The following is an 8,841-nucleotide window of genomic DNA, read 5'->3' on the forward strand; positions in this document are numbered from 1 at the left end:
GGCTCCATCCCTGCCTCTTCGACCTGTTTGTTTCCTCTCCACCTATCCTCTCCTCTATCCATCTTCTATCCGCCTCCCACTCTCTCCCTATTTATTTCAGAACCCCCTTCCCCTCCCCCTTTTCTGATGAAGGGTCTCGGCCCGAAACGTCAGCCTTTCTGCCCCTATGATGCTGCTTGGCCTGCTGTGTTCATCGAGCCCTGCACCTTGTTGTCATAAAAGTAAGGATGTTAGGTTTCAGCTATACTGGGCACTTATGCGACCACAGCTCAAATATTGTGTGCAGTTTGGGTCTCATTTTTTAAGGAAGGATGGCTCAGAGTAAGTTGGTTAGATTGATACCTGGAATAAGTTTCTCATGAGGTAAGGTTGGACAGGCTGGACTTGTTTTCACCAGAGTTTAGAAGAACGAGGGTGATTTGATTGAAGTGTATAAGATCTGGAATGGTCTTGACCAGGTGGATGTGGAGACGATATTTTCCTTTATGCGTCTGTCAAGAACTAGTAGTCATGTTAACATTAGGGCTCATCTTTCAGGACAAAGATAAGGAGAATTTTTTTTTCTATCAGAAGATTGTAGGACTTGGGAACTCTCTGCCCCAGTAGGTAGTGGAGGCAGATTCATTACATATTTTTAAGGTTGTGGTGAATAGATTCTTGTTTGGCACAACTATGTGAAATTCAAAACACAAACAGATCAGCCATGATATTATTGAATGGCGGAGCATGTTTGAGGATCCACATGGTCTACCTCTCTTCCAATTTCCCATGTATGTATGTTTGTATGCTTTCCATGTCCACATTGTCAAGACCAATCTGGATTGTATACAATTCCATGCTGTCACCCCTCACTCTTGAAAACTCCAGTGTTAAGAAGTCCATCTGTTCAATCTACCCCCTGTAAGGCAACTCACTCATTCCAGGTACCAAGTTAGTAAAGCTCATCTCAACTGCCACCAACATATTTACATCCTTCCATAAATAAGGGGACCAAAACTGCACACTGTATTCGAGATGTGGTCTCACCACATGCATAACCGAGGCACAATCTCATTAGTTCTCAGTCCAGCTTCACTCCCAGTCTGTACAGGAGCATTTGGAAACATGATACAAATCTCAAAATGTGTTAGTAATGCACAGGGAAAGGCTCTGACATTCAGAAAATGGATCGACCCAGTGGGAGCGGCACTTTGGGCAAACGTTATTTTGAATAAGTCTGAGGCAGTGTTTTTTGGGATAAAGATCAGACTACCATTGGCAGCCTTATGAGCTGCAGGACTAACTGACAGAAAGGGAGTGGAACAAAATAGGGCTGTAATTTAAACCAACCTCTGACTGGAATTCATAAGTCATCATCAAGGTGAGCAAATCTCTTTGCTACAACCATTGATATGTGGATCTGCATTTCCTAGTCGATAATAAGTTTCTTGCTAGGCAATTGACTTGGACATCTAGAACATCGAGATGATTAGCACCATATCAGATACGTGAAAAGGCTCTTCTTCCACAATGAAAATAGTTGCCTCTGAGAGAGGAGATGAGGAAACTTTCAAAACTTGTCAGAATAGCTGGCGGAAGGTGTAACCTGGAGGCCACATTTGAGAACATGAGCTTGTTTGTCCACGGCTCACTGATTACCAGGACTACATTGCAGATAGACCACCTGCTGTTGATGACGCTCGAGAACTGAAATTGACGGAACTTGTATTTGATAAGGTACAGCTTGTATCAGGCTTTGGCAGAGGGTATTAAAGCACTGGTATAACTTGGGGTCAGTTCTGATACCACTTGCGAGGAGCTCTGCTATCCGCTAGGCATTTAGATGAGATAATGGACCATTGATGAGGGAGTCTGGATGCTACCCTTTGAAGCTGAGGTGGCTCTAAGCTGACCTCCCTGGTGATGATAACTTCAGACACTGGTCAAGTCTCACTGACAGATTCAGTGCTGCAAATTCTTGAATTGAGCAGATCTGTAAGGTTCAAAGTATTGTTGAGGATTAAGGGGTTAGGCTGGCTGAAGGGTTCTGGAGAGGGTAGCCTGTTCCATGGGTACTTGGACGTTGTCTAGTTGGTTTCCAGAACTCCCACCACACTCCTGCCAGAGCTACAAGGGAAATGTCCTGGAAGGACCAATGGAAACTGTTCTTTCACTGTGAACACAAGGCAGGAATATTACGAAAATGTTCCAACTACAACAGCATCTACAGACAGAAATCCTACAGACAATGGTAGAAAAATGTTCACCTGCTTGACATTCATTGCAGCAATGATTTCTTTTGTCATAGTGGTGGCTACAGCTTGCGTTCAATTGCTGTGGGTTTACCTGAAAAGTGTAAAAACAAGTTAGAAATGTGAGAACATATGAAATAGGAGCAGGAATAGGCCATTCAGCCCCTCACACCTGTCCCACCAATCTACATCACCGCTGATCTGCCCTGGCCTCAAACCTCAGTTCCTTAGTATTTCAAAAATTTATCCATCTCCTCTTTAAACCTCCTCTTTCAGCAATCTGGCCTCTACAACTCTCTGGGGCAGCGATTTCCAGATATTCACTATACTCTGGGAGAAGGCCTGTTGTTCAGTGTTATGGAATAGCTGTTTAAAAAGTCTTTTCCTGCTCAAAACCAACATTGCCCTTCATCTATTTTCCCAGCTTGCTTTGGACAACTCATCATACCTCTGCAATTGTTCTTATTTAAGTTGAGGACACTGGTTTGAGACCTGAGTTTCTCTCCCTCAAATTGAATTTGAAATTCTACCAAACTCTGATAGCTACACCTTTAAGTATGATTTCTCTTATTAATCCTACCTCTTATGCATTATTGGATCTAAAATAGCCTGCTCCCAGGTAGTTATTTAAAAGGTGCAATAATGGGATGTAGGCTTTACTGGCTGTGCCAGCATTATTGCCCACCCCTTGACAATGTGGTGGTGAGCTGCCTTCTTGAACGACTACAGTCCATGAGATGTAGGTACAATGCAGTTAGGGAGAGAATTTAAGGATTTTGACCCAGCAATAGTGATGGAACAGTGATATATTCCCAAGTATGTCTGCCCAGCCAGAGAAGCCCACATTCCCTGAATGAACAAAAAAAGTTGGGAGAGTGAGCCACTTGGAGGAGAACTTGCAGGTGGTGGTGTTCCCATGTATCTGCTGCCATCGTCCTTCTAGATGGAAGTGGTCATGTGTTTGGAAGGTGCTGTCTGAGGAGCCTTCATGTATTTCTGCAGTACATCTTATAGATAGCACACACTGCTGTTACTGAGCATCGGAGGCTAGAAAGAGTGGATGTTTGTGGATATGGTGCCAATCAAGTGGGCTACTTTGTTCTGGAGGGTGACAAGATTCAGGAGCGTTGTTGGAACTGCATTCATCCAAGCAAGTGGGGAGTATTCCATCATTTTCTTTACTTGTGTCTTGTGGATGGTGGACAGGCTTTGAGGAGTCAGGAGGTGAATTACATATAGTTCTTAAGGCTAAAGTGATCAAACAGTATGGGGAGAAAACGGGAACAGTTCACAGAGGTGGATAATCATCAATGATCATATTGATCAGGTTCGATGGGCTGAATGGTCTACTCCTACTCCTATTTTCTGTGTTTCTATGTTAATTACTGCAGGACTCCTAGCCTCTGACCTGCTGTTGTAGCTGTTGTATTTATATGGCTAGTCCAGTTCAGTTTCTGGTCAATGGTAATCCCCAAGATGTTGATGGTGGGGGATTCAGTGATGGAAATGCAATTGAATGCCGTGCGATTGCCAGATTCTCTATTATTCGAGATGGTCATCGCCTGGCATTTATGCAGCACAAATATTATTTGCCACTTTTCAGCCCAATCCTGGATATTGTCCAGATCTTGTTGCATTTGAACATGGACTGCTTCAGTACCTGAAGAGTGATGAATGGAGCTAAACATTGTGCAATCATCAGAGAACATTCCCACTTCTGACCTTATAATGGAGGGAAGGTCATTGATGAAGCAGCTGAAGATGCTTGGGCCCAGGACACCACCCTGAGGAACTCCTGCAAAGATGTCCTGGAACTGAGATGACTGACCTCCAACAACCACGACCATCTTCCTATGTTGCAGGCATGACTCCAAACAATGGAGAGTTTTCCCCCTGATTTTCTTGATTCCAGTTTTGCTAGGGCCTCTTAATGCTATACTTGGTCGAATGCAGCCTTGATATCAAGTGCTGTCACTCTTACCTGAGCTCTTTTGTCTATATTGACACTAATGCTGTAATAAGGTCAGAAGCAGAACCTAAAGTGAGCATCAATGAGCAGGTTATTTCTGAGCAAATGTTGCTTGATAGCACTGTTAATGACATCTTCCATGTTAGACAGGGCAGAATTTGTTAAGTGCATTCAGGAGGGTTTTTTGGATATGTATATAGTCCAACTGGGAAGGGACCATACTAGACCTTGTATTGGGGAATGAGTCTGGCCAGGTAATCAAAGCTTCAGTGGGGTGCATTTTGAATAGTGATCATAATTCTTTAAGTTTTAAAATAGTTATGGAAAAGGATAAGGCTGTTCCTCAGTTGAAAGTACTAAATTGAGGGAAGGCTAGTAACAACAGCATTAGGCAGGAATGGAGAAATTACATTGAGGGTAAATCCACATCTGACATGTGGAAGTCTTTTAAAAGCCAGTTGATCAGAGTTCAGGACCAGCAGGTTCCTGTGAGGATGAAAGAAAAAGATGGCAAGATTTGGGAACCTTGGATGACAAGAGATATTGAAAGTTTAATAAAAAGAAAACAGCATTTGTAAGGGTTAGGAAACTGAAATCAGACAATGCCCTTGAGGATAATAAGAAAAGCAGAAAAAAACTTAAACAAAAAATTAGTAGAGTAGAAGGGACCATGAAATGACCTTGGCAAGTCTGATTACGGAGAATCCTAAGGTATTTTATACATCTATTAGGAGCAAATGGGTAACTAGGGAAAGGTCCACTCAAGGAGAAAGGAGGGAATTTATATGTGGAGCCAGAGGAAGAGCATGTGGTCCTTAATGAGAATTTTGCATCAGTATTCACCAAGGGGAAGGAAATAGATGATGATAAGGCTAGGGAAGGGTATGTTGATATTCTAGGGCATGTTAATATTAAAAAGGAGATGTTGGAGGTCTTGAGAAACATTAAGGTAGATAAATCCCCAGGGCCTGATGGGATCTATCCCAGGATACTGAGCGAGGTGAGGGAGAAAAGAGCTGGGGCCTTAACAGAGATCTTTATGTCCACTTTAGCCACAGGTGAGGTCCCAGAAAACTGGATAGGGTGGATAGTCAAAGTCGTTTTCCCAGGGTGGAAATGTCAAATACCAGGGGGAATAGGTTTAAGATGAGAGGGAGAATGTTTAAATGAAATGTCAGAGGAACATTTTTTATATATAGAGGGTGGCACATGACTGGAAAGCGCTGCTGGGGGAAGTTGGTAGAAATACATATGCCAGCAACATTTAAGAGACATTCAGACACATGCATGAACAAGCAGAGAATAGAGGGATGCAGACCACGAGCAGGCAAATAGGATTAGTTTAGAATGACATCATGGTCAGCACAGACATGGTGGGCTGAAGGGCCTGTTCCTGTGCTGTACTGTTCTATGTTACTGATGATTAAGAGTAGACTGACGGGGCAGTAACTGGGCTATGTAGATTTGTCTTGATTTGTGTATACAGGACATATCTAGCCAATTTTCCACATTGTCAGTAGATGCCAGTGTTGTAACTGGACTGGAACAGCTTGGCTAGGGGAGCAGCAGTTATGGAGCACAAGTCTTCAGTACTATTGCCAGAATGTTGTCATGGCCCGTAGCCTTTGCAGTATCTAGCGTCTCCAAATGTTTCTTGATATTACATGGAGTGAATTGAATTGGCTGAAGACTTGTATCTGTAATGCTGGAGACCACTGGAGGAGGCCGAGATAGATCATCCACTTGTACTTCTGGCTGAAGATTGCTACGAATGCTTCAGCCTTAACTTTTGCACTGATGTGCTGGGCTCTTCCATCATTGATGATGGGGATATTTGTGGAGTCTCCTCCTCCAGTGAGTTATTTAATTGGCCACTACCATTCATGACTGGATGTGGTAGGACTGCAGATCTGATCTATTGGTTGTGGAATCACTTGGCTCTGTCTACCTCTTCTTGCTTATGCTGTTTGGTAAGCAAGTAGTCCTTTTTGGTAGCTTCGCCAGGTTGAAACTTCATGTTTAGGAATTATGTGTCAACCCAGTGAAGCTACAAACAGGACTGCAAACACATTGTGCATTATCCTGCTCCAAGAAGCATTCCCTGATGCACTCTACGAATGTATTTTCCATGTTGCCTTTGTCCATTTGATTTATCCAGTCAATATGCAGATTAAATTTACCCTTGACAATTGTAGGGCACTTCTTGTTCATCTTTATTATGTCCCGAATTATACTTTGCTCTACAATGAAGCGACTCTTCAGGGGCCTGTAGATGCCACTCATGACTTATTTTCCTTACTATCCCTTATTTCCATCTAAACTGATTCCACATCATGATCCATTGCACTTATATCCCCACTGCACTGATACTATTGTTTACTAACAAAGCTACCTCACCTCCCATTTGCTTGTTTTTACCGAATACACTTGAATATTGAGTTCTCATTCTTTGTCACCCTGCAACCATGTCTCCTTAATAGCGAGCAAGACATTTCATTTATTTCTATTTTTGCTTTCATCTCAGTTAAAAAAGCCTTAAGCTTTGACTTTCTACGAATATTCCTCATTCTGGTTCTAATTTCTACTGCACTCTTCTGTTTATAGTTGCTGTCCTTCCTTCCACTACTTCACTACCCTGCACCTCTGCTCTCTTGTTACTTTCTGATTTTAAAACTTCTGTCCAACTGAACCATCCTTTGCAGCCCACCCCCACCCGACTACATAGTTTATGGCCCTATGTACAATCCTAGTTATATGCTTCACCATGGAAATAAAATCAGAGAGTAATGAAAGCCATCATTCAATGCCTTTTGTTTCTAAGCCAAATGAGTGAAGGTTTCAGACACACTTCAGAAACTTGACTATGAACCTTTAGCCGAACTCTTTTACAGAAGCAACAGCCAAATTCAGATATTTAACTGAGGTCTGAACTGCTCCCTCAGGGGGATGTAAATGATCAAGGAGCTACTTCAAATCAAAGCAGGAAAATTCTCCACAAGCCCTGGCCATTATTTATTCTTCAATGACCTGCATTAGACAGCACCAGGCCAGCCGCATCCTTCTTTCACCATTCCTTTCTTCTTTTCTCTTTCATTTTCATCTTCATCTTTTATCTTCTTTTGGGCGGCAACGGTGAAAGAAGGCGACATTGCTGGCAGTGAGAGCAGGAGCAGGCAGCCTGAGGTGGGGGTGAGGGGGTGGGGGTGGGGGTGGGGGGGGGGGGGCAGACAGCCGGAGGCGGGGGGGGAGAGGGGGAGCAGGCAGCCTGAGGCAGGGGGAACAGGCAGCTGGGGCAGGGATGAGGTCGAGCCCTTGTGAAGAGTGTCAGTCCAGCATGGCCAGGCACTTACAGACTGTGGTGTTGAACTGTTGACAGTTTTTCCACTTTTTAGTTGGAAGGACTGTAATATTTAACTTTTTAAATTCTACTTTCCTTATTTTGCTGCTTTATACCTAAGATTCTGTACCAAGGTACCTTTGTATCTAAGATGGCGCCGTAAATGGCGACTTGTAAACTTTCCACTTAAACTTTTTGCTGCACTCACGTGGGTACATGTGACGATAAAGCTAATTCAATTCAATTCAATTCAATTCAAGCTATCTGGTCATTTTCACATTTCTGTTTTGGGAGACAGCCTACTGTGTACTAATTGACTGCTGTACTTTCTAGACTATAATAGTGACTATAATTTATTTGGTTGGAAAGTGATCTGAGCCTCCTGAGCTCATGAAATGATTGGATGTTTTGTGGTCAAAAGCTTTATTAAGTGATCTCATTAAAAGGTGGCAGTATTTACTGCTCATGCGGCAAACCATTAACATGAATACACACAGCAATGAAGTCCTGAACTAAAATAGGAATAGTCTGAGACAAGCATTCCTTCCTATCTACACGCTATTTAGTCTTACAGTTTACGTTCTGTTCTATTACCTTGATGTACCTATGTACAGTACAATTTATCTGGTTAGCACGCAATACAATACTTTTCATTGTATCTTGGTCCATGTGACAATAATAAATCAAATCAAACATTAAAAACAGGGGGTGAAGCTAGATGTCAAGGTATGTACAGACTTTAGCTGTGGATTTCATTTCAGAGGGATTACAGATCCTTTCTTATCTAAAATTACATACATTATTTACAATTATCTATACACTAACACAATGTGAAGGGATGCCAACAGCATGGATTCAATTTCCACGCTGGCTGAGGTTACTGTGAAGAAATTCTCCTTTTCAACCTTTTCCCTCACCTGAAGCATGGTGACCCTTGGATTAAACCACCACAACTCAACTCTCTCTAATGAGAGAGCAGCCCTATGGTCTGGTAATACTACGGAAACCTTACATAGTCATGGAATTTTGTTCCTGTACACCTGGAGTATATACAGTCAGCACACTTCCATTCTCTTGTTTGAGGATTTATTTGATTTATTATTGGCACATGGACTGAGATACAGTGAAAAATATTGTGCTGCGTGCTTTCCAGCCAATTCATACCTTGCATAAGTACATGAGGGGAGCAAAACAGAATGCAGAATCCAGTCTTACAGCTACAGAGAAGGTACAGAGAAAGTGCAGAGAAGGTACAGAGAAGGTGCAGAGAAGGTACAGAGAAAGTGCAGAGAAGGTACAGAGAA

The 8,841-nt window shown here is 42.6% G+C and overlaps 1 long non-coding RNA gene across 1 annotated transcript in view; it reads right to left on the reverse strand.

Moving 5' to 3' along the window:
* Positions 1-564: 564 nt before the first annotated feature.
* Positions 565-8,841, reverse strand: part of LOC125481123 — a 35,133-nt gene continuing 26,856 nt past the window's right edge. Inside the window, exons 2-3 of the long non-coding RNA XR_007261218.1 lie at positions 2,247-2,325; positions 565-2,152 (exon numbers count right to left, since the gene is read on the reverse strand). This is a non-coding gene — a long non-coding RNA (uncharacterized LOC125481123). The remainder of the gene's footprint in view (positions 2,153-2,246; positions 2,326-8,841) is intronic.

This window comes from Rhincodon typus, unplaced genomic scaffold (assembly GCF_021869965.1).
Source record: "Rhincodon typus isolate 14 unplaced genomic scaffold, sRhiTyp1.1 hic_rhity00000935, whole genome shotgun sequence".
NCBI classification, from domain to species: Eukaryota; Metazoa; Chordata; class Chondrichthyes; order Orectolobiformes; family Rhincodontidae; genus Rhincodon; species Rhincodon typus.